This window comes from Engystomops pustulosus, chromosome 9 (assembly GCF_040894005.1).
Source record: "Engystomops pustulosus chromosome 9, aEngPut4.maternal, whole genome shotgun sequence".
NCBI lineage: Eukaryota > Metazoa > Chordata > Amphibia > Anura > Leptodactylidae > Engystomops > Engystomops pustulosus.
Window position 1 is genome coordinate 67,942,790 of NC_092419.1, and position 24,219 is coordinate 67,967,008.

Genomic DNA, 24,219 nt, shown 5'->3' on the forward strand with positions numbered 1-24,219 from the left:
AAAAGAAGGTTCAAACTGAACAGCTGCTGTCAACGGCCATTCTAAGCTGAATGTGCCTGCTCTCGTCAGATCGCAGCATCAATGCAGCTTAAGGCTTGGCAAGTACCAGCATGGGAGACTGGCTGGGAATCCCAAGTTCCGTTGACCTTTTTGAACCTGAAAATTGTGTTAGTTTCTCTATGAGATAGTAAAAGAAGGTTCAAATTGAACAGCTGCTGTCAACGGCCATTCTAAGCTGAATGTGCCTGCTCTCGTCAGATCGCAGCAGCAATGCAGCTTAAGGCTTGGCAAGTACCAGCATGGGAGACTGGCTGGGAATCCCAAGTTCCGTTGACCTTTTTGAACCTGAAAATTGTGTTAGTTTCTCTATGAGATAGTAAAAGAAGGTTCAAATTGAACAGCTGCTGTCAACGGCCATTCTAAGCTGAATGTGCCTGCTCTCGTCAGATCGCAGCAGCAATGCAGCTTAAGGCTTGGCAAGTACCAGCATGGGAGACTGGCTGGGAATCCCAAGTTCCGTTGACCTTTTTGAACCTGAAAATTGTTAGTTTCTCTGTCAAAGATGGTAAAAGAAGGTTCAAATTGAACAGCTGCTGTCAACGGCCATTCTAAGCTGAATGTGCCTGCTCTCGTCAGATCGCAGCAGCATTGCAGCTTAAGGCTTGGCAAGTACCAGCATGGGAGACTGGCTGGGAATCCCAAGTTCTGTTGACCTTTTTGAACCTGAAAATTGTGTTAGTTTCTCTATGAGATAGTAAAAGAAGGTTCAAATTGAACAGCTGCTGTCAACGGCCATTCTAAGCTGAATGTGCCTGCTCTCGTCAGATCGCAGCAGCAATGCAGCTTAAGGCTTGGCAAGTACCAGCATGGGAGACTGGCTGGGAATCCCAAGTTCTGTTGACCTTTTTGAACCTGAAAATTGTGTTAGTTTCTCTATGAGATAGTAAAAGAAGGTTCAAATTGAACAGCTGCTGTCAACGGCCATTCTAAGCTGAATGTGCCTGCTCTCGTCAGATCGCAGCAGCTTAAGGCTTGGCAAGTACCAGCATGGGAGACTGGCTGGGAATCCCTAGTTCCGTTGACCTTTTTGAACCTGAAAATTGTGTTAGTTTCTCTATGAGATAGTAAAAGAAGGTTCAAATTGAACAGCTGCTGTCAACGGCCATTCTAAGCTGAATGTGCCTGCTCTCGTCAGATCGCAGCAGCAATGCAGCTTAAGGCTTGGCAAGTACCAGCATGGGAGACTGGCTGGGAATCCCAAGTTCTGTTGACCTTTTTGAACCTGAAAATTGTGTTAGTTTCTCTATGAGATAGTAAAAGAAGGTTCAAATTGAACAGCTGCTGTCAACGGCCATTCTAAGCTGAATGTGCCTGCTCTCGTCAGATCGCAGCAGCAATGCAGCTTAAGGCTTGGCAAGTACCAGCATGGGAGACTGGCTGGGAATCCCAAGTTCTGTTGACCTTTTTGAACCTGAAAATTGTGTTAATTTCTCTATGAGATAGTAAAAGAAGGTTCAAATTGAACAGCTGCTGTCAACGGCCATTCTAAGCTGAATGTGCCTGCTCTCGTCAGATCGCAGCAGCTTAAGGCTTGGCAAGTACCTGCATGGGAGACTGGCTGGGAATCCCAAGTTCCGTTGACCTTTTTGAACCTGAAAATTGTGTTAGTTTCTCTATGAGATAGTAAAAGAAGGTTCAAATTGAACAGCTGCTGTCAACGGCCATTCTAAGCTAAATGTGCCTGCTCTCGTCAGATCGCAGCAGCAATGCAGCTTAAGGCTTGGCAAGTACCAGCATGGGAGACTGGCTGGGAATCCCAAGTTCCGTTGACCTTTTTGAACCTGAAAATTGTGTTAGTTTCTCTATGAGATAGTAAAAGAAGGTTCAAATTGAACAGCTGCCGTCAACGGCCATTCTAAGCTGAATGTGCCTGCTCTCGTCAGATCGCAGCAGCAATGCAGCTTAAGGCTTGGCAAGTACCAGCATGGGAGACTGGCTGGGAATCCCAAGTTCTGTTGACCTTTTTGAACCTGAAAATTGTGTTAATTTCTCTATGAGATAGTAAAAGAAGGTTCAAATTGAACAGCTGCTGTCAACGGCCATTCTAAGCTGAATGTGCCTGCTCTCGTCAGATCGCAGCAGCTTAAGGCTTGGCAAGTACCAGCATGGGAGACTGGCTGGGAATCCCAAGTTCCGTTGACCTTTTTGAACCTGAAAATTGTGTTAGTTTCTCTATGAGATAGTAAAAGAAGGTTCAAATTGACCAGCTGCTGTCAACGGCCATTCTAAGCTGAATGTGCCTGCTCTCATCAGATCGCAGCAGCAATGCAGCTTAAGGCTTGGCAAGTACCAGCATGGGAGACTGGCTGGGAATCCCAAGTTCCGTTGACCTTTTTGAACCTGAAAATTGTGTTAGTTTCTCTATGAGATAGTAAAAGAAGGTTCAAATTGAACAGCTGCTGTCAACGGCCATTCTAAGCTGAATGTGCCTGCTCTCGTCAGATCGCAGCAGCAATGCAGCTTAAGGCTTTGCAAGTACCAGCATGGGAGACTGGCTGGGAATCCCAAGTTCCGTTGACCTTTTTGAACCTGAAAATTGTGTTAGTTTCTCTATGAGATAGTAAAAGAAGGTTCAAACTGAACAGTTGCTGTCAACGGCCATTCTAAGCTGAATGTGCCTGCTCTCGTCAGATCGCAGCAGCAATGCAGCTTAAGGCTTGGCAAGTACCAGCATGGGAGACTGGCTGGGAATCCCAAGTTCCGTTGATATTTTTAACCTGAAAATTGTGTTAGTTTCTCTATGAGATAGTAAAAGAAGGTTCAAACTGAACAGCTGCTGTCAACGGCCATTCTAAGCTGAATGTGCCTGGTCTCGTCAGATCGCAGCATCAATGCAGCTTAAGGCTTGGCAAGTACCAGCATGGGAGACTGGCTGGGAATCCCAAGTTCCGTTGACCTTTTTGAACCTGAAAATTGTGTTAGTTTCTCTATGAGATAGTAAAAGAAGGTTCAAATTGAACAGCTGCTGTCAACGGCCATTCTAAGCTGAATATGCCTGCTCTCGTCAGATCGCAGCAGCTTAAGGCTTGGCAAGTACCAGCATGGGAGACTGGCTGGGAATCCCAACTTCCGTTGACCTTTTTGAACCTGAAAATTGTGTTAGTTTCTCTATGAGATAGTAAAAGAAGGTTCAAACTGAACAGCTGCTGTCAACGGCCATTCTAAGCTGAATGTGCCTGCTCTCGTCAGATCGCAGCATCAATGCAGCTTAAGGCTTGGCAAGTACCAGCATGGGAGACTGGCTGGGAATCCCAAGTTCCGTTGACCTTTTTGAACCTGAAAATTGTGTTAGTTTCTCTATGAGATAGTAAAAGAAGGTTCAAATTGAACAGCTGCTGTCAACGGCCATTCTAAGCTGAATGTGCCTGCTCTCGTCAGATCGCAGCAGCTTAAGGCTTGGCAAGTACCAGCATGGGAGACTGGCTGGGAATCCCAAGTTCCGTTGACCTTTTTGAACCTGAAAATTGTGTTAGTTTCTCTATGAGATAGTAAAAGAAGGTTCAAACTGAACAGCTGCTGTCAACGGCCATTCTAAGCTGAATGTGCCTGCTCTCGTCAGATCGCAGCATCAATGCAGCTTAAGGCTTGGCAAGTACCAGCATGGGAGACTGGCTGGGAATCCCAAGTTCCGTTGACCTTTTTGAACCTGAAAATTGTGTTAGTTTCTCTATGAGATAGTAAAAGAAGGTTCAAATTGAACAGCTGCTGTCAACGGCCATTCTAAGCTGAATGTGCCTGCTCTCGTCAGATCGCAGCAGCAATGCAGCTTAAGGCTTGGCAAGTACCAGCATGGGAGACTGGCTGGGAATCCCAAGTTCCGTTGACCTTTTTGAACCTGAAAATTGTGTTAGTTTCTCTATGAGATAGTAAAAGAAGGTTCAAATTGAACAGCTGCTGTCAACGGCCATTCTAAGCTGAATGTGCCTGCTCTCGTCAGATCGCAGCAGCAATGCAGCTTAAGGCTTGGCAAGTACCAGCATGGGAGACTGGCTGGGAATCCCAAGTTCCGTTGACCTTTTTGAACCTGAAAATTGTTAGTTTCTCTGTCAAAGATGGTAAAAGAAGGTTCAAATTGAACAGCTGCTGTCAACGGCCATTCTAAGCTGAATGTGCCTGCTCTCGTCAGATCGCAGCAGCATTGCAGCTTAAGGCTTGGCAAGTACCAGCATGGGAGACTGGCTGGGAATCCCAAGTTCTGTTGACCTTTTTGAACCTGAAAATTGTGTTAGTTTCTCTATGAGATAGTAAAAGAAGGTTCAAATTGAACAGCTGCTGTCAACGGCCATTCTAAGCTGAATGTGCCTGCTCTCGGCAGATCGCAGCAGCAATGCAGCTTAAGGCTTGGCAAGTACCAGCATGGGAGACTGGCTGGGAATCCCAAGTTCTGTTGACCTTTTTGAACCTGAAAATTGTGTTAGTTTCTCTATGAGATAGTAAAAGAAGGTTCAAATTGAACAGCTGCTGTCAACGGCCATTCTAAGCTGAATGTGCCTGCTCTCATCAGATCGCAGCAGCTTAAGGCTTGGCAAGTACCAGCATGGGAGACTGGCTGGGAATCCCTAGTTCCGTTGACCTTTTTGAACCTGAAAATTGTGTTAGTTTCTCTATGAGATAGTAAAAGAAGGTTCAAATTGAACAGCTGCTGTCAACGGCCATTCTAAGCTGAATGTGCCTGCTCTCGTCAGATCGCAGCAGCAATGCAGCTTAAGGCTTGGCAAGTACCAGCATGGGAGACTGGCTGGGAATCCCAAGTTCTGTTGACCTTTTTGAACCTGAAAATTGTGTTAGTTTCTCTATGAGATAGTAAAAGAAGGTTCAAATTGAACAGCTGCTGTCAACGGCCATTCTAAGCTGAATGTGCCTGCTCTCGTCAGATCGCAGCAGCAATGCAGCTTAAGGCTTGGCAAGTACCAGCATGGGAGACTGGCTGGGAATCCCAAGTTCTGTTGACCTTTTTGAACCTGAAAATTGTGTTAATTTCTCTATGAGATAGTAAAAGAAGGTTCAAATTGAACAGCTGCTGTCAACGGCCATTCTAAGCTGAATGTGCCGGCTCTCGTCAGATCGCAGCAGCTTAAGGCTTGGCAAGTACCAGCATGGGAGACTGGCTGGGAATCCCAAGTTCCGTTGACCTTTTTGAACCTGAAAATTGTGTTAGTTTCTCTATGAGATAGTAAAAGAAGGTTCAAATTGAACAGCTGCTGTCAACGGCCATTCTAAGCTAAATGTGCCTGCTCTCGTCAGATCGCAGCAGCAATGCAGCTTAAGGCTTGGCAAGTACCAGCATGGGAGACTGGCTGGGAATCCCAAGTTCCGTTGACCTTTTTGAACCTGAAAATTGTGTTAGTTTCTCTATGAGATAGTAAAAGAAGGTTCAAATTGAACAGCTGCCGTCAACGGCCATTCTAAGCTGAATGTGCCTGCTCTCGTCAGATCGCAGCAGCAATGCAGCTTAAGGCTTGGCAAGTACCAGCATGGGAGACTGGCTGGGAATCCCAAGTTCTGTTGACCTTTTTGAACCTGAAAATTGTGTTAATTTCTCTATGAGATAGTAAAAGAAGGTTCAAATTGAACAGCTGCTGTCAACGGCCATTCTAAGCTGAATGTGCCTGCTCTCGTCAGATCGCAGCAGCTTAAGGCTTGGCAAGTACCAGCATGGGAGACTGGCTGGGAATCCCAAGTTCCGTTGACCTTTTTGAACCTGAAAATTGTGTTAGTTTCTCTATGAGATAGTAAAAGAAGGTTCAAATTGACCAGCTGCTGTCAACGGCCATTCTAAGCTGAATGTGCCTGCTCTCATCAGATCGCAGCAGCAATGCAGCTTAAGGCTTGGCAAGTACCAGCATGGGAGACTGGCTGGGAATCCCAAGTTCCGTTGACCTTTTTGAACCTGAAAATTGTGTTAGTTTCTCTATGAGATAGTAAAAGAAGGTTCAAATTGAACAGCTGCTGTCAACGGCCATTCTAAGCTGAATGTGCCTGCTCTCGTCAGATCGCAGCAGCAATGCAGCTTAAGGCTTTGCAAGTACCAGCATGGGAGACTGGCTGGGAATCCCAAGTTCCGTTGACCTTTTTGAACCTGAAAATTGTGTTAGTTTCTCTATGAGATAGTAAAAGAAGGTTCAAACTGAACAGTTGCTGTCAACGGCCATTCTAAGCTGAATGTGCCTGCTCTCGTCAGATCGCAGCAGCAATGCAGCTTAAGGCTTGGCAAGTACCAGCATGGGAGACTGGCTGGGAATCCCAAGTTCCGTTGACCTTTTTGAACCTGAAAATTGTGTTAGTTTCTCTATGAGATAGTAAAAGAAGGTTCAAATTGAACAGCTGCTGTCAACGGCCATTCTAAGCTGAATGTGCCTGCTCTAGTCACATCGCAGCAACAATGCAGCTTAAGGCTTGGCAAGTACCAGCATGGGAGACTGGCTGGGAATCCCAAGTTCTGTTGACCTTTTTGAACCTGAAAATTGTTAGTTTCTCTGTCAAAGATGGTAAAAGAAGGTTCAAATTGAACAGCTGCTGTCAACGGCCATTCTAAGCTGAATGTGCCTGCTCTCGTCAGATCGCAGCAGCAATGCAGCTTAAGGCTTGGCAAGTACCAGCATGGGAGACTGGCTGGGAATCCCAAGTTCCGTTGACCTTTTTGAACCTGAAAATTGTGTTAGTTTCTCTATGAGATAGTAAAAGAAGGTTCAAATTGAACAGCTGCTGTCAACGGCCATTCTAAGCTGAATGTGCGTGCTCTTGTCGGATCACAGCAGCGATGCGGCTTAAGGCTTGGCAAGTACCAGCATGGGAGACTGGCTGTGAATCCCAAGTTCCGTTGACCTTTTTGAACCTGAAAATTGTGTTAGTTTCTCTATGAGATAGTAAAAGAAGGTTCAAACTGAACAGCTGCTGTCAACGGCCATTCTAAGCTGAATGTGCCTGCTCTCGTCAGATCGCAGCATCAATGCAGCTTAAGGCTTGGCAAGTACCAGCATGGGAGACTGTCTGGGAATCCCAAGTTCCGTTGACCTTTTTGAACCTGAAAATTGTGTTAGTTTCTATATGAGATAGTAAAAGAAGGTTCAAATTGAACAGCTGCTGTCAACGGCCCTTCTAAGCTGAATGTGCCTGCTCTCGTCAGATCGCAGCAGCAATGCAGCTTAAGGCTTGGCAAGTACCAGCATGGGAGACTGGCTGGGAATCCCAAGTTCCGTTGAGCTTTTTGAACCTGAAAATTGTGTTAGTTTCTCTATGAGATAGTAAAAGAAAGTAGAAATTAGGCAGCTGCTGTCAACGGCCATTCTAAGCTGAATGTGCCTGCTCTCGTCAGATCGCAGCAGCAATGCAGCTTAAGGCTTGGCAAGTACCAGCATGGGAGACTGGCTGGGAATCCCAAGTTCCGTTGACCTTTTTGAACCTGAAAATTGTTAGTTTCTCTGTCAAAGATGGTAAAAGAAGGTTCAAATTGAATAGCTGCTGTCAACGGCCATTCTAAGCTGAATGTGCCTGCTCTCGTTAGATTGCAGCAGCAATGCAGCTTAAGGCTTGGCAAGTACCAGCATGGGAGACTGGCTGGGAATCCCAAGTTCTGTTGACCTTTTTGAACCTGAAAATTGTGTTAGTTTTTCTATGAGATAGTAAAAGAAGGTTCAAATTGAACAGCTGCTGTCAATGGCCATTCTAAGCTGAATGTGCCTGCTCTCGTCAGATCGCAGCAGCTTAAGGCTTGGCAAGTACCAGCATGGGAGACTGGCTGGGAATCCCAAGTTCCGTTGACCTTTTTGAACCTGAAAATTGTGTTAGTTTCTCTATGAGATAGTAAAAGAAGGTTCAAATTGAACAGCTGCTGCTAACGGCCTTTCTAAGCTGAATGTGCCTGCTCTCGTCAGTTCGCAGCAGCAATACAGCTTAAGGCTTGGCAAGTACCAGCATGGGAGACTGGCTGGGAATCCTAAGTTCCGTTGACCTTTTTGAACCTGAAAATTGTGTTAGTTTCTCTATGAGATATTAAAAGAAGGTTCAAATTGAACAGCTGCTGTCAACGGCCATTCTAAGCTGAATGTGCCTGCTCTCGTCAGATCGCAGCAGCAATGCAGCTTAAGGCTTGGCAAGTACCAGCATGGGAAACTGGCTGGGAATCCCAAGTTCCGTTGACCTTTTTGAACCTGAAAATTGTTAGTTTCTCTGTCAAAGATGGTAAAAGAAGGTTCAAATTGAACAGCTGCTGTCAACGGCCATTCTAAGCTGAATGTGCCTGCTCTTGTCAGATCGCAGCAGCAATGCAGCTTAAGGCTTGGCAAGTACCAGCATGGGAGACTGGCTGGGAATCCCAAGTTCTGTTGACCTTTTTGAACCTGAAAATTGTGTTAGTTTCTCTATGAGATAGTAAAAGAAGGTTCAAATTGAACAGCTGCTGTCAACGGCCATTCTAAGCTGAATGTGCCTGCTCTCGTCAGATCGCAGCAGCAATGCAGTTTAAGGCTTGGCAAGTACCAGCATGGGAGACTGGCTGGGAATCCCAAGTTCTGTTGACCTTTTTGAACCTGAAAATTGTGTTAGTTTCTCTATGAGATAGTAAAAGAAGGTTCAAATTGAACAGCTGCTGTCAACGGCCATTCTAAGCTGAATGTGCCTGCTCTCGTCAGATCGCAGCAGCAATGCAGCTTAAGGCTTGGCAAGTACCAGCATGGGAGACTGGCTGGGAATCCCAAGTTCCGTTGACCTTTTTGAACCTGAAAATTGTGTTAGTTTCTCTATGAGATAGTAAAAGAAGGTTCAAACTGAACAGCTGCTGTCAACGGCCATTCTAAGCTGAATGTGCCTGCTCTTGTCAGATCGCAGCAGCAATGCAGCTTTAGGCTTGGCAAGTAACAGCATGGGAGACTGGCTGGGAATCCCAAGTTCCGTTGACCTTTTTGAACCTGAAAATTGTGTTAGTTTCTCTATGAGATAGTAAAAGAAGGTTCAAATTGAACAGCTGCTGTCAACGGCCATTCTAAGCTGAATGTGCCTGCTCTCGTCAGATCGCAGCAGCAATGCAGCTTAAGGCTTGGCAAGTACCAGCATGGGAGACTGGCTGGGAATCCCAAGTTCTGTTGACCTTTTTGAACCTGAAAATTGTGTTAGTTTCTCTATGAGATAGTAAAAGAAGGTTCAAATTGAACAGCTGCTGTCAACGGCCATTCTAAGCTGAATGTGCCTGCTCTCGTCAGATCGCAGCAGCAATGCAGCTTAAGGCTTGGCAAGTACCAGCATGGGAGACTGGCTGGGAATCCCAAGTTCCGTTGACCTTTTTGAACCTGAAAATTGTGTTAGTTTCTCTATGAGATAGTAAAAGAAGGTTCAAATTGAACAGCTGCTGTCAACGGCCATTCTAAGCTGAATGTGTGTGCTCTTGTCGGATCACAGCAGCGATGCGGCTTAAGGCTTGGCAAGTACCAGCATGGGAGACTGGCTGCGAATTCCAAGTTCCGTTGAACTTTTTGAACCTGAAAATTGTGTTAGTTTCTCTATGAGATAGTAAAAGAAGGTTCAAACTGAACAGCTGCTGTCAACGGCCATTCTAAGCTGAATGTGCCTGCTCTCGTCAGATCGCAGCATCAATGCAGCTTAAGGCTTGGCAAGCACCAGCATGGGACACTGGCTGGGAATCCCAAGTTCTGTTGACCTTTTTGAACCTGAAAATTGTGTTAGTTTCTCTATGAGATAGTAAAAGAAGGTTCAAATTGAACAGCTGCTGTCAAAGGCCATTCTAAGCTGAATGTGCCTGCTCTCGTCAGATCGCAGCAGCTTAAGGCTTGGCAAGTACCAGCATGGGAGACTGGCTGGGAATCCCAAGTTCCGTTGACCTTTTTGAACCTGAAAATTGTGTTAGTTTCTCTATGAGATAGTAAAAGAAGGTTCAAATTGAACAGCTGCTGTCAACGGCCATTCTAAGCTGAATGTGCATGCTCTCATCAGATCGCAGCAGCAATGCAGCTTAAGGCTTGGCAAGTACCAGCATGGGAGACTGGCTGGGAATCCCAAGTTCTGTTGACCTTTTTGAACCTTAAAATTGTGTTAGTTTCTCTATGAGATAGTAAAAGAAGGTTCAAATTGAACAGCTGCTGTCAACGGCCATTCTAAGCTGAATGTGCCTGCTCTCGTCAGATCGCAGCAGCAATGCAGCTTAAGGCTTGGCAAGTACCAGCATGGGAGACTGGCTGGGAATCCCAAGTTCCGTTGACCTTTTTGAACCTGAAAATTGTGTTAGTTTCTCTATGAGATAGTAAAAGAAGGTTCAAATTGAACAGCTGCTGTCAACGGCCATTCTAAGCTGAATGTGCCTGCTCTAGTCACATCGCAGCAACAATGCAGCTTAAGGCTTGGCAAGTACCAGCATGGGAGACTGGCTGGGAATCCCAAGTTCTGTTGACCTTTTTGAACCTGAAAATTGTTAGTTTCTCTGTCAAAGATGGTAAAAGAAGGTTCAAATTGAACAGCTGCTGTCAACGGCCATTCTAAGCTGAATGTGCCTGCTCTCGTCAGATCGCAGCAGCAATGCAGCTTAAGGCTTGGCAAGTACCAGCATGGGAGACTGGCTGGGAATCCCAAGTTCCGTTGACCTTTTTGAACCTGAAAATTGTGTTAGTTTCTCTATGAGATAGTAAAAGAAGGTTCAAACTGAACAGCTGCTGTCAACGGCCATTCTAAGCTGAATGTGCCTGCTCTCGTCAGATCGCAGCAGCAATGCAGCTTTAGGCTTGGCAAGTAACAGCATGGGAGACTGGCTGGGAATCCCAAGTTCCGTTGACCTTTTTGAACCTGAAAATTGTGTTAGTTTCTCTATGAGATAGTAAAAGAAGGTTCAAATTGAACAGCTGCTGTCAACGGCCATTCTAAGCTGAATGTGCCTGCTCTCGTCAGATCGCAGCAGCAATGCAGCTTAAGGCTTGGCAAGTACCAGCATGGGAGACTGGCTGGGAATCCCATGTTCTGTTGACCTTTTTGAACCTGAAAATTGTGTTAGTTTCTCTATGAGATAGTAAAAGAAGGTTCAAATTGAACAGCTGCTGTCAACGGCCATTCTAAGCTGAATGTGACTGCTCTCGTCAGATCGCAGCAGCAATGCAGCTTAAGGCTTGGCAAGTACCAGCATGGGAGACTGGCTGGGAATCCCAAGTTCCGTTGACCTTTTTGAACCTGAAAATTGTGTTAGTTTCTCTATGAGATAGTAAAAGAAGGTTCAAATTGAACAGCTGCTGTCAACGGCCATTCTAAGCTGAATGTGCGTGCTCTTGTCGGATCACAGCAGCGATGCGGCTTAAGGCTTGGCAAGTACCAGCATGGGAGACTGGCTGGGAATCCCAAGTTCCGTTGACCTTTTTGAACCTGAAAATTGTGTTAGTTTCTCTATGAGATAGTAAAAGAAGGTTCAAATTGAACAGCTGCTGTCAACGGCCATTCTAAGCTGAATGTGCCTGCTCTCGTCAGATCGCAGCAGCAATGCAGCTTAAGGCTTGGCAAGTACCAGCATGGGAGACTGGCTGGGAATCCCAAGTTCTGTTGACCTTTTTGAACCTGAAAATTGTGTTAGTTTCTCATTGAGATAGTAAAAGAAGGTTCAAATTGAACAGCTGCTGTCAATGGCCATTCTAAGCTGAATGTGCCTGCTCTCGTCAGATCGCAGCAGCAATGCAGCTTAAGGCTTGGCAAGTACCAGCATGGGAGACTGGCTGGGAATCCCAAGTTCCGTTGACCTTTTTGAACCTGAAAATTGTGTTAGTTTCTCTATGAGATAGTAAAAGAAGGTTCAAATTGAACAGCTGCTGTCAACGGCCATTCTAAGCTGAATGTGCCTGCTCTCGTCAGATCGCAGCAGCAATGCAGCTTAAGGCTTGGCAAGTACCAGCATGGGAGACTGGCTGGGAATCCCAAGTTCCGTTGACCTTTTTGAACCTGAAAATTGTGTTAGTTTCTCTATGAGATAGTAAAAGAAGGTTCAAACTGAACAGCTGCTGTCAACGGCCATTCTAAGCTGAATGTGCCTGCTCTCGTCAGATCGCAGCAGCAATGCAGCTTTAGGCTTGGCAAGTAACAGCATGGGAGACTGGCTGGGAATCCCAAGTTCCGTTGACCTTTTTGAACCTGAAAATTGTGTTAGTTTCTCTATGAGATAGTAAAAGAAGGTTCAAATTGAACAGCTGCTGTCAACGGCAATTCTAAGCTGAATGTGCCTGCTCTCGTCAGATCGCAGCAGCAATGCAGCTTAAGGCTTGGCAAGTACCAGCATGGGAGACTGGCTGGGAATCCCAAGTTCTGTTGACCTTTTTGAACCTGAAAATTGTGTTAGTTTTTCTATGAGATAGTAAAAGAAGGTTCAAATTGAACAGCTGCTGTCAACGGCCATTCTAAGCTGAATGTGCCTGCTCTCGTCAGATCGCAGCAGCAATGCAGCTTAAGGCTTGGCAAGTACCAGCATGGGAGACTGGCTGGGAATCCCAAGTTCCGTTGACCTTTTTGAACCTGAAAATTGTGTTAGTTTCTCTATGAGATAGTAAAAGAAGGTTCAAATTGAACAGCTGCTGTCAACAGCCATTCTAAGCTGAATGTGCCTGCTCTCGTCAGATCGCAGCAGCAATGCAGCTTAAGGCTTGGCAAGTACCAGCATGGGAGACTGGCTGGGAATCCCAAGTTCTGTTGACCTTTTTGAACCTGAAAATTGTGTTAGTTTCTCTATGAGATAGTAAAAGAAGGTTCAAATTGAACAGCTGCTGTCAACGGCCATTCTAAGCTGAATGTGCCTGCTCTCGTCAGATCGCAGCAGCAATGAAGCTTAAGGCTCGGCAAGTACCAGCATGGGAGACTGGCTGGGAATCCCAAGTTCCGTTGACCTTTTTGAACCTGAAAATTGTGTTAGTTTCTCTATGAGATAGTAAAAGAAGGTTCAAACTGAACAGCTGCTGTCAACGGCCATTCTAAGCTGAATGTGCCTGCTCTCGTCAGATTGCAGCATCAATGCAGCTTAAGGCTTGGCAAGTACCAGCATGGGAGACTGGCTGGGAATCCCAAGTTCCGTCGACCTTTTTGAACCTGAAAATTGTGTTAGTTTCTCTATGAGATAGTAAAAGAAGGTTCAAATTGAACAGCTGCTGTCAACAGCCATTCTCAGCTGAATGTGCCTGCTCTCGTCAGATCGCAGCAGCAATGCAGCTTAAGGCTTGGCAAGTACCAGCATGGGAGACTGGCTGGGAATCCCAAGTTCTGTTGACCTTTTTGAACCTGAAAATTGTGTTAGTTTCTCTATGAGATAGTAAAAGAAGGTTCAAATTGAACAGCTGCTGTCAACGGCCATTCTAAGCTGAATGTGCCTGCTCTCGTCAGATCGCAGCAGCTTAAGGCTTGGCAAGTACCAGCATGGGAGACTGGCTGGGAATCCCTAGTTCCGTTGACCTTTTTGAACCTGAAAATTGTGTTAGTTTCTCTATGAGATAGTAAAAGAAGGTTCAAATTGAACAGCTGCTGTCAACGGCCATTCTAAGCTGAATGTGCCTGCTCTCGTCAGATCGCAGCAGCAATGCAGCTTAAGGCTTGGCAAGTACCAGCATGGGAGACTGGCTGGGAATCCCAAGTTCCGTTGACCTTTTTGAACCTGAAAATTGTGTTAGTTTCTCTATGAGATAGTAAAAGAAGGTTCAAATTGAAAAGCTGCTGTCAACGGCCATTCTAAGCTGAATGTGCCTGCTCTCGTCAGATCGCAGCAGCAATGCAGCTTAAGGCTTGGCAAGTAACAGCATGGGAGACTGGCTGGGAATCCCAAGTTCCGTTGACCTTTTTGAACCTGAAAATTGTTAGTTTCTCTGTCAAAGATGGTAAAAGAAGGTTCAAATTGAATAGCTGCTGTCAACGGCCATTCTAAGCTGAATGTGCCTGCTCTCGTCAGATCGCAGCAGCAATGCAGCTTAAGGCTTGGCAAGTACCAGCATGGGAGACTGGCTGGGAATCCCAAGTTCCGTTGACCTTTTTGAACCTGAAAATTGTGTTAGTTTCTCTATGAGATAGTAAAAGAAGGTTCAAATTGAACAGCTGCTGTCAACGGCCATTCTAAGCTGAATGTGCCTGCTCTCGTCAGATCGCAGCAGCAATGCAGCTTAAGGCTTGGCAAGTACCAGCATGGGAGACTGGCTGGGAATCCCAAGTTCCGTTGACCTTTTTGAACCTGAAAATTGTGTTAGTTTCTCTATGAGATAGTAAAAGAAGGTTCAAATTGAACAGCTGCTGTCAACGGCCATTCTAAGCTGAATGTGCCTGCTCTCGTCAGATCGCAGCAGCAATGCAGCTTAAGGCTTGGCAAGTACCAGCATGGGAGACTGGCTGGGAATCCCAAGTTCTGTTGACCTTTTTGAACCTGAAAATTGTGTTAGTTTCTCTATGAGATAGTAAAAGAAGGTTCAAATTGAACAGCTGCTGTCAACGGCCATTCTAAGCTGAATGTGCCTGCTCTCGTCAGATCGCAGCAGCTTAAGGCTTGGCAAGTACCAGCATGGGAGACTGGCTGGGAATCCCAAGTTCCGTTGACCTTTTTGAACCTGAAAATTGTGTTAGTTTCTCTATGAGATAGTAAAAGAAGGTTCAAATTGAACAGCTGCTGTCAACAGCCATTCTAAGCTGAATGTGCATGCTCTCATCAGATCGCAGCAGCAATGCAGCTTAAGGCTTGGCAAGTACCAGCATGGGAGACTGGCTGGGAATCCCAAGTTCCGTTGACCTTTTTGAACCTTAAAATTGTGTTAGTTTCTCTATGAGATAGTAAAAGAAGGTTCAAATTGAACAGCTGCTGTCAACGGCCATTCTAAGCTGAATGTGCCTGCTCTCGTCAGATCGCAGCAGCAATGCAGCTTAAGGCTTGGCAAGTACCAGCATGGGAGACTGGCTGGGAATCCCAAGTTCCGTTGACCTTTTTGAACCTGAAAATTGTGTTAGTTTCTCTATGAGATAGTAAAAGAAGGTTCAAATTGAACAGCTGCTGTCAACGGCCATTCTAAGCTGAATGTGCCTGCTCTAGTCACATCGCAGCAACAATGCAGCTTAAGGCTTGGCAAGTACCAGCATGGGAGACTGGCTGGGAATCCCAAGTTCTGTTGACCTTTTTGAACCTGAAAATTGTTAGTTTCTCTGTCAAAGATGGTAAAAGAAGGTTCAAATTGAACAGCTGCTGTCAACGGCCATTCTAAGCTGAATGTGCCTGCTCTCGTCAGATCGCAGCAGCAATGCAGCTTAAGGCTTGGCAAGTACCAGCATGGGAGACTGGCTGGGAATCCCAAGTTCCGTTGACCTTTTTGAACCTGAAAATTGTGTTAGTTTCTCTATGAGATAGTAAAAGAAGGTTCAAACTGAACAGCTGCTGTCAACGGCCATTCTAAGCTGAATGTGCCTGCTCTCGTCAGATCGCAGCAGCAATGCAGCTTTAGGCTTGGCAAGTAACAGCATGGGAGACTGGCTGGGAATCCCAAGTTCCGTTGACCTTTTTGAACCTGAAAATTGTGTTAGTTTCTCTATGAGATAGTAAAAGAAGGTTCAAATTGAACAGCTGCTGTCAACGGCCATTCTAAGCTGAATGTGCCTGCTCTCGTCAGATCGCAGCAGCAATGCAGCTTAAGGCTTGGCAAGTACCAGCATGGGAGACTGGCTGGGAATCCCAAGTTCTGTTGACCTTTTTGAACCTGAAAATTGTGTTAGTTTCTCTATGAGATAGTAAAAGAAGGTTCAAATTGAACAGCTGCTGTCAACGGCCATTCTAAGCTGAATGTGCCTGCTCTCGTCAGATCGCAGCAGCAATGCAGCTTAAGGCTTGGCAAGTACCAGCATGGGAGACTGGCTGGGAATCCCAAGTTCCGTTGACCTTTTTGAACCTGAAAATTGTGTTAGTTTCTCTATGAGATAGTAAAAGAAGGTTCAAATTGAACAGCTGCTGTCAACGGCCATTCTAAGCTGAATGTGTGTGCTCTTGTCGGATCACAGCAGCGATGCGGCTTAAGGCTTGGCAAGTACCAGCATGGGAGACTGGCTGTGAATCCCAAGTTCCGTTGACCTTTTTGAACCTGAAAATTGTGTTAGTTTCTCTATGAGATAGTAAAAGAAGGTTCAAACTGAACAGCTGCTGTCAACGGCCATTCTGAGCTGAATGTGCCTGCTCTCGTCAGATCGCAGCATCAATGCAGCTTAAGGCTTGGCAAGTACCAGCATGGGAGACTGGCTGGGAATCCCAAGTTCCGTTGACCTTTTTGAACCTGAAAATTGTGTTAGTTTCTCTATGAGATAGTAAAAGAAGGTTCAAATTGAACAGCTGCTGTCAACGGCCCTTCTAAGCTGAATGTGCCTGCTCTCGTCAGATCGCAGCAGCAATGCAGCTTAAGGCTTGGCAAGTACCAGCATGGGAGACTGGCTGGGAATCCCAAGTTCCGTTGAGCTTTTTGAACCTGAAAATTGTGTTAGTTTCTCTATGAGATAGTAAAAGAAAGTAGAAATTAGGCAGCTGCTGTCAACGGCCATTCTAAGCTGAATGTGCCTGCTCTCGTCAGATCGCAGCAGCAATGCAGGTTAAGGCTTGGCAAGTACCAGCATGGGAGACTGGCTGGGAATCCCAAGTTCCGTTGACCTTTTTGAACCTGAAAATTGTTAGTTTCTCTGTCAAAGATGGTAAAAGAAGGTTCAAATTGAACAGCTGCTGTCAACGGCCATTCTAAGCTGAATGTGCCTGCTCTCGTTAGATCGCAGCAGCAATGCAGCTTAAGGCTTAGCAAGTACCAGCATGGGAGACTGGCTGGGAATCCCAAGTTCTGTTGACCTTTTTGAACCTGAAAATTGTGTTAGTTTTTCTATGAGATAGTAAAAGAAGGTTCAAATTGAACAGCTGCTGTCAACGGCCATTCTAAGCTGAATGTGCCTGCTCTCGTTAGATCGCAGCAGCAATGCAGCTTAAGGCTTGGCAAGTACCAGCATGGGAGACTGGCTGGGAATCCCAAGTTCTGTTGACCTTTTTGAACCTGAAAATTGTGTTAGTTTTTCTATGAGATAGTAAAAGAAGGTTCAAATTGAACAGCTGCTGTCAACGGCCATTCTAAGCTGAATGTGCCTGCTCTCGTCAGATCGCAGCAGCTTAAGGCTTGGCAAGTACCAGCATGGGAGACTGGCTGGGAATCCCAAGTTCCGTTGACCTTTTTGAACCTGAAAATTGTGTTAGTTTCTCTATGAGATAGTAAAAGAAGGTTCAAATTGAACAGCTGCTGCTAACGGCCATTCTAAGCTGAATGTGCCTGCTCTCGTCAGTTCGCAGCAGCAATGCAGCTTAAGGCTTGGCAAGTACCAGCATGGGAGACTGGCTGGGAATCCTAAGTTCCGTTGACCTTTTTGAACCTGAAAATTGTGTTAGTTTCTCTATGAGATATTTAAAGAAGGTTCAAATTGAACAGCTGCTGTCAACGGCCATTCTAAGCTGAATGTGCCTGCTCTCGTCAGATCGCAGCAGCAATGCAGCTTAAGGCTTGGCAAGTACCAGCATGGGAAACTGGCTGGGAATCCCAAGTTCCGTTGACCTTTTTGAACCTGAAAATTGTTAGTTTCTCTGTCAAAGATGGTAAAAGAAGGTTCAAATTGAACAGCTGCTGTCAACGGCCATTCTAAGCTGAATGTGCCTGCTCTCGTCAGATCGCAGCAGCAATGCAGCTTAAGGCTTGGCAAGTACCAGCATGGGAGACTGGCTGGGAATCCCAAGTTCTGTTGACCTTTTTGAACCTGAAAATTGTGTTAGTTTTTCTATGAGATAGTAAAAGAAGGTTCAAATTGAACAGCTGCTGTCAACGGCCATTCTAAGCTGAATGTGCCTGCTCTCGTCAGATCGCAGCAGCAATGCAGCTTAAGGCTTGGCAAGTACCAGCATGGGAGACTGGCTGGGAATCCCAAGTTCTGTTGACCTTTTTGAACCTGAAAATTGTGTTAGTTTCTCTATGAGATAGTAAAAGAAGGTTCAAATTGAACAGCTGCTGTCAACGGCCATTCTAAGCCTAATGTGCCTGCTCTCGTCAGATCGCAGCAGCAATGCAGCTTAAGGCTTGGCAAGTAACAGCATGGGAGACTGGCTGGGAATCCCAAGTTCCGTTGACCTTTTTGAACCTGAAAATTGTGTTAGTTTCTCTATGAGATAGTAAAAGAAGGTTCAAATTGAACATCTGCTGTCAACGGCCATTCTAAGCTGAATGTGCCTGCTCTCGTCAGATCGCAGCAGCAATGCAGCTTAAGGCTTGGCAAGTACCAGCATGGGAGACTGGCTGGGAATCCCAAGTTCCGTTGACCTTTTTGAACCTGAAAATTGTGTTAGTTTCTCTATGAGATAGTAAAAGAAGGTTCAAACTGAACAGCTGCTGTCAACGGCCATTCTAAGCTGAATGTGCCTGCTCTCGTCAGATCGCAGCAGCAATGCAGCTTTAGGCTTGGCAAGTAACAGCATGGGAGACTGGCTGGGAATCCCAAGTTCCGTTGACCTTTTTGAACCTGAAAATTGTGTTAGTTTCTCTATGAGATAGTAAAAGAAGGTTCAAATTGAACAGCTGCTGTCAACGGCAATTCTAAGCTGAATGTGCCTGCTCTCGTCAGATCGCAGCGCAAATGCAGCTTAAGGCTTGGCAAGTACCAGCATGGGAGACTGGCTGGGAATCCCAAGTTCTGTTGACCTTTTTGAACCTGAAAATTGTGTTAGTTTCTCTATGAGATAGTAAAAGAAGGTTCAAATTGAACAGCTGCTGTCAACGGCCATTCTAAGCTGAATGTGCGTGCTCTTGTCGGATCACAGCAGCGATGCGGCTTAAGGCTTGGCAAGTACCAGCATGGGAGACTGGCTGTGAATCCCAAGTTCCGTTGACCTTTTTGAACCTGAAAATTGTGTTAGTTTCTCTATGAGATAGTAAAAGAAGGTTCAAACTGAACAGCTGCTGTCAACGGCCCTTCTAAGCTGAATGTGCCTGCTCTCGTCAGATCGCAGCAGCAATGCAGCTTAAGGCTTGGCAAGTACCAGCATGGGAGACTGGCTGGGAATCCCAAGTTCCGTTGAGCTTTTTGAACCTGAAAATTGTGTTAGTTTCTCTATGAGATAGTAAAAGAAAGTAGAAATTAGGCAGCTGCTGTCAACGGCCATTCTAAGCTGAATGTGCCTGCTCTCGTCAGATCGCAGCAGCAATGCAGCTTAAGGCTTGGCAAGTACCAGCATGGGAGACTGGCTGGGAATCCCAAGTTCCGTTGACCTTTTTGAACCTGAAAATTGTTAGTTTCTCTGTCAAAGATGGTAAAAGAAGGTTCAAATTGAACAGCTGCTGTCAACGGCCATTCTAAGCTGAATGTGCCTGCTCTCGTCAGATCGCAGCAGCTTAAGGCTTGGCAAGTACCAGCATGGGAGACTGGCTGGGAATCCCAAGTTCCGTTGACCTTTTTGAACCTGAAAATTGTGTTAGTTTCTCTATGAGATAGTAAAAGAAGGTTCAAATTGAACAGCTGCTGCTAACGGCCATTCTAAGCTGAATGTGCCTGCTCTCGTCAGTTCGCAGCAGCAATGCAGCTTAAGGCTTGGCAAGTACCAGCATGGGAGACTGGCTGGGAATCCCAAGTTCCGTTGACCTTTTTGAACCTGAAAATTGTTAGTTTCTCTGTCAAAGATGGTAAAAGAAGGTTCAAATTGAACAGCTGCTGTCAACGGCCATTCTAAGCTGAATGTGCCTGCTCTCGTCAGATCGCAGCAGCAATGCAGCTTAAGGCTTGGCAAGTACCAGCATGGGAGACTGGCTGGGAATCCCAAGTTCTGTTGACCTTTTTGAACCTGAAAATTGTGTTAGTTTTTCTATGAGATAGTAAAAGAAGGTTCAAATTGAACAGCTGCTGTCAACGGCCATTCTAAGCTGAATGTGCCTGCTCTCGTCAGATCGCAGCAGCAATGCAGCTTAAGGCTTGGCAAGTACCAGCATGGGAGACTGGCTGGGAATCCCAAGTTCCGTTGACCTTTTTGAACCTGAAAATTGTGTTAGTTTCTCTATGAGATAGTAAAAGAAGGTTCAAATTGAACAGCTGCTGTCAACGGCCATTCTAAGCTGAATGTGCCTGCTCTCGTCAGATCGCAGCAGCAATGCAGCTTAAGGCTTGGCAAGTACCAGCATGGGAGACTGGCTGGGAATCCCAAGTTCCGTTGACCTTTTTGAACCTGAAAATTGTTAGTTTCTCTGTCAAAGATGGTAAAAGAAGGTTCAAATTGAACAGCTGCTGTCAACGGCCATTCTAAGCTGAATGTGCCTGCTCTCGTCAGATCGCAGCAGCATTGCAGCTTAAGGCTTGGCAAGTACCAGCATGGGAGACTGGCTGGGAATCCCAAGTTCTGTTGACCTTTTTGAACCTGAAAATTGTGTTAGTTTCTCTATGAGATAGTAAAAGAAGGTTCAAATTGAACAGCTGCTGTCAACGGCCATTCTAAGCTGAATGTGCCTGCTCTCGTCAGATCGCAGCAGCAATGAAGCTTAAGGCTTGGCAAGTACCAGCATGGGAGACTGGCTGGGAATCCCAAGTTCCGTTGACCTTTTTGAACCTGAAAATTGTGTTAGTTTCTCTATGAGATAGTAAAAGAAGGTTCAAACTGAACAGCTGCTGTCAACGGCCATTCTAAGCTGAATGTGCCTGCTCTCGTCAGATCGCAGCATCAATGCAGCTTAAGGCTTGGCAAGTACCAGCATGGGAGACTGGCTGGGAATCCCAAGTTCCGTTGACCTTTTTGAACCTGAAAATTGTGTTAGTTTCTCTATGAGATAGTAAAAGAAGGTTCAAATTGAACAGCTGCTGTCAACAGCCATTCTCAGCTGAATGTGCCTGCTCTCGTCAGATTGCAGCAGCAATGCAGCTTAAGGCTTGGCAAGTACCAGCATGGGAGACTGGCTGGGAATCCCAAGTTCTGTTGACCTTTTTGAACCTGAAAATTGTGTTAGTTTCTCTATGAGATAGTAAAAGAAGGTTCAAATTGAACAGCTGCTGTCAACGGCCATTCTAAGCTGAATGTGCCTGCTCTCGTCAGATCGCAGCAGCTTAAGGCTTGGCAAGTACCAGCATGGGAGACTGGCTGGGAATCCCTAGTTCCGTTGACCTTTTTGAACCTGAAAATTGTGTTAGTTTCTCTATGAGATAGTAAAAGAAGGTTCAAATTGAACAGCTGCTGTCAACGGCCATTCTAAGCTGAATGTGCCTGCTCTCGTCAGATCGCAGCAGCAATGCAGCTTAAGGCTTGGCAAGTACCAGCATGGGAGACTGGCTGGGAATCCCATGTTCCGTTGACCTTTTTGAACCTGAAAATTGTGTTAGTTTCTCTATGAGATAGTAAAAGAAGGTTCAAATTGAACAGCTGCTGTCAACGGCCATTCTAAGCTGAATGTGCCTGCTCTCGTCAGATCGCAGCAGCAATGCAGCTTAAGGCTTGGCAAGTACCAGCATGGGAGACTGGCTGGGAATCCCAAGTTCCGTTGACCTTTTTGAACCTGAAAATTGTGTTAGTTTCTCTATGAGATAGTAAAAGAAGGTTCAAATTGAACAGCTCCTGTCAACGGCCATTCTAAGCTGAATGTGCCTGCTCTCGTCAGATCGCAGCAGCAATGCAGCTTAAGGCTTGGCAAGTACCAGCATGGGAGACTGGCTGGGAATCCCATGTTCCGTTGACCTTTTTGAACCTTAAAATTGTGTTAGTTTCTCTATGAGATAGTAAAAGAAGGTTCAAATTGAACAGCTGCTGTCAACGGCCATTCTAAGCTGAATGTGCCTGCTCTCGTCAGATCGCAGCAGCAATGCAGCTTAAGGCTTGGCAAGTACCAGCATGGGAGACTGGCTGGGAATCCCAAGTTCCGTTGACCTTTTTGAACCTGAAAATTGTTAGTTTCTCTGTCAAAGATGGTAAAAGAAGGTTCAAATTGAACAGCTGCTGTCAACGGCCATTCTAAGCTGAATGTGCCTGCTCTCGTCAGATCGCAGCAGCATTGCAGCTTAAGGCTTGGCAAGTACCAGCATGGGAGACTGGCTGGGAATCCCAAGTTCTGTTGACCTTTTTGAACCTGAAAATTGTGTTAGTTTCTCTATGAGATAGTAAAAGAAGGTTCAAATTGAACAGCTGCTGTCAACGGCCATTCTAAGCTTAATGTGCCTGCTCTCGTCAGATCGCAGCAGCAATGAAGCTTAAGGCTTGGCAAGTACCAGCATGGGAGACTGGCTGGGAATCCCAAGTTCCGTTGACCTTTTTGAACCTGAAAATTGTGTTAGTTTCTCTATGAGATAGTAAAAGAAGGTTCAAACTGAACAGCTGCTGTCAACGGCCATTCTAAGCTGAATGTGCCTGCTCTCGTCAGATCGCAGCATCAATGCAGCTTAAGGCTTGGCAAGTACCAGCATGGGAACTGGCTGGGAATCCCAAGTTCCGTTGACCTTTTTGAACCTGAAAATTGTGTTAGTTTCTCTATGAGATAGTAAAAGAAGGTTCAAATTGAACAGCTGCTGTCAACAGCCATTCTCAGCTGAATGTGCCTGCTCTCGTCAGATTGCAGCAGCAATGCAGCTTAAGGCTTGGCAAGTACCAGCATGGGAGACTGGCTGGGAATCCCAAGTTCTGTTGACCTTTTTGAACCTGAAAATTGTGTTAGTTTCTCTATGAGATAGTAAAAGAAGGTTCAAATTGAACAGCTGCTGTCAACGGCCATTCTAAGCTGAATGTGCCTGCTCTCGTCAGATCGCAGCAGCTTAAGGCTTGGCAAGTACCAGCATGGGAGACTGGCTGGGAATCCCTAGTTCCGTTGACCTTTTTGAACCTGAAAATTGTGTTAGTTTCTCTATGAGATAGTAAAAGAAGGTTCAAATTGAACAGCTGCTGTCAACGGCCATTCTAAGCTGAATGTGCCTGCTCTCGTCAGATCGCAGCAGCAATGCAGCTTAAGGCTTGGCAAGTACCAGCATGGGAGACTGGCTGGGAATCCCATGTTCCGTTGACCTTTTTGAACCTGAAAATTGTGTTAGTTTCTCTATGAGATAGTAAAAGAAGGTTCAAATTGAAAAGCTGCTGTCAACGGCCATTCTAAGCTGAATGTGCCTGCTCTCGTCAGATCGCAGCAGCAATGCAGCTTATGGCTTGGCAAGTAACAGCATGGGAGACTGGCTGGGAATCCCAAGTTCCGTTGACCTTTTTGAACCTGAAAATTGTTAGTTTCTCTGTCAAAGATGGTAAAAGAAGGTTCAAATTGAACAGCTGCTGTCAACGGCCATTCTAAGCTGAATGTGCCTGCTCTCGTCAGATCGCAGCAGCAATGCAGCTTAAGGCTTGGCAAGTACCAGCATGGGAGACTGGCTGGGAATCCCAAGTTCTGTTGACCTTTTTGAACCTGAAAATTGTGTTAGTTTCTCTATGAGATAGTAAAAGAAGGTTCAAATTGAACAGCTGCTGTCAACGGCCATTCTAAGCTGAATGTGCCTGCTCTCGTCAGATCGCAGCAGCAATGCAGCTTAAGGCTTGGCAAGTACCAGCATGGGAGACTGGCTGGGAATCCCAAGTTCCGTTGACCTTTTTGAACCTGAAAATTGTGTTAGTTTCTCTATGAGATAGTAAAAGAAGGTTCAAATTGAACAGCTGCTGTCAACGGCCATTCTAAGCTGAATGTGCCTGCTCTCGTCAGATCGCAGCAGCAATGCAGCTTAAGGCTTGGCAAGTACCAGCATGGGAGACTGGCTGGGAATCCCAAGTTCCGTTGACCTTTTTGAACCTGAAAATTGTGTTAGTTTCTCTATGAGATAGTAAAAGAAGGTTCAAATTGAACAGCTGCTGTCAACGGCCATTCTAAGCTGAATGTGCCTGCTCTCGTCAGATCGCAGCAGCAATGCAGCTTAAGGCTTGGCAAGTACCAGCATGGGAGACTGGCTGGGAATCCCAAGTTCCGTTGACCTTTTTGAACCTGAAAATTGTGTTAGTTTCTCTATGAGATAGTAAAAGAAGGTTCAAATTGAACAGCTGCTGTCAACGGCCATTCTAAGCTGAATGTGTCTGCTCTCGTCAGATCGCAGCAGCAATGCAGCTTAAGGCTTGGCAAGTACCAGCATGGGAGACTGGCTGGGAATCCCAAGTTCTGTTGACCTTTTTGAACC

At 45.7% G+C, this 24,219-nt stretch overlaps 2 pseudogenes; both read left to right on the forward strand.

Annotated features, from left to right (window-relative positions):
- Positions 1–2,272: 2,272 nt before the first annotated feature.
- On the forward strand, positions 2,273–2,390 carry LOC140098652 (5S ribosomal RNA; annotated as a pseudogene).
- Positions 2,391–5,822: 3,432 nt separating this feature from the next.
- Positions 5,823–5,940, forward strand: LOC140098653 (5S ribosomal RNA; annotated as a pseudogene).
- Positions 5,941–24,219: the final 18,279 nt, after the last annotated feature.